At 32.3% G+C, this 814-nt stretch overlaps 1 long non-coding RNA gene across 1 annotated transcript; it reads right to left on the minus strand.

Moving 5' to 3' along the window:
• Positions 1–56: 56 nt before the first annotated feature.
• On the minus strand, positions 57–808 carry LOC108254233. The gene is made up of 2 exons (XR_001809887.2): positions 755–808; positions 57–635 (listed from the first exon to the last, which is right to left on the minus strand). It is a non-coding gene; the product is annotated as an uncharacterized LOC108254233 (long non-coding RNA).
• Between the last annotated feature and the right edge of the window lie 6 nt (positions 809–814).

The following is an 814-nucleotide window of genomic DNA, read 5'->3' on the forward strand; positions in this document are numbered from 1 at the left end:
AAGAAAAAAAAAAAAAAAAAAAAACTTGGAACTCACTCTGTTTACTGATATAATTGCAGGAAATTTGATTACAAGCAAAGGACCAAGCACAGCTTTTGATTTTAGTCTACAAATTGTGGAGTCGTTGTTGGGTGCTGAAGCTGCTTCAAAAGTGGCTGAAGGTCTCCTGATCACACGCAACAAATGATCTAGTAGGGGAAAAGCTTATCAGAGACAATATGTGATTTATTCAGTGAGACTGAAGAGAGTGGTTTTGCTATAAGCATTTCTAGGGTAGGTACTTTTTTTGCAAATGATATTGAATTTAATTCCGACTCTCTTGGAATCTAATTGCTAACCATGGGGAAAACTTCGTGTTCTAATATGACCATCAAATCTTCATTTATTTAAATTTGTTTATTGTTGATAGAAATAGAGGGTGTATCAAGTTTTGAAAGAAAAAAAAAGTTACACTGCAGTTTTTATTTTCTTAGCAAATAAAACTACTGAGCAAGTAACATCAGTTGTTGATGAATGACCTGACGCGAAATACTAAATCAAAGGTACGTATAGCCAATCAAGTAATGTTTTGATCACGTAAGTATTTGTATATACCTAGGTATATATATATCACTTACGAGATTTCTTCTAAATACCTAATTGAAAAACCAAGAGAAAACACAGTCTATGAAATTTACAGTTTCTAGGGAATATTCACGTAAGTATTTGTATATACCTAGGTATATATATCACTTACGAGATTTCTTCTAAACACCTAATTGAAAAACCAAGAGAAAACACAGTCTATGAAATTTACAGTTTCTAGGGAGAAGAG

The sequence above is a fragment of the Diaphorina citri genome, unplaced genomic scaffold (assembly GCF_000475195.1).
Source record: "Diaphorina citri unplaced genomic scaffold, Diaci psyllid genome assembly version 1.1 scaffold23465, whole genome shotgun sequence".
Lineage (NCBI taxonomy): Eukaryota > Metazoa > Arthropoda > Insecta > Hemiptera > Psyllidae > Diaphorina > Diaphorina citri.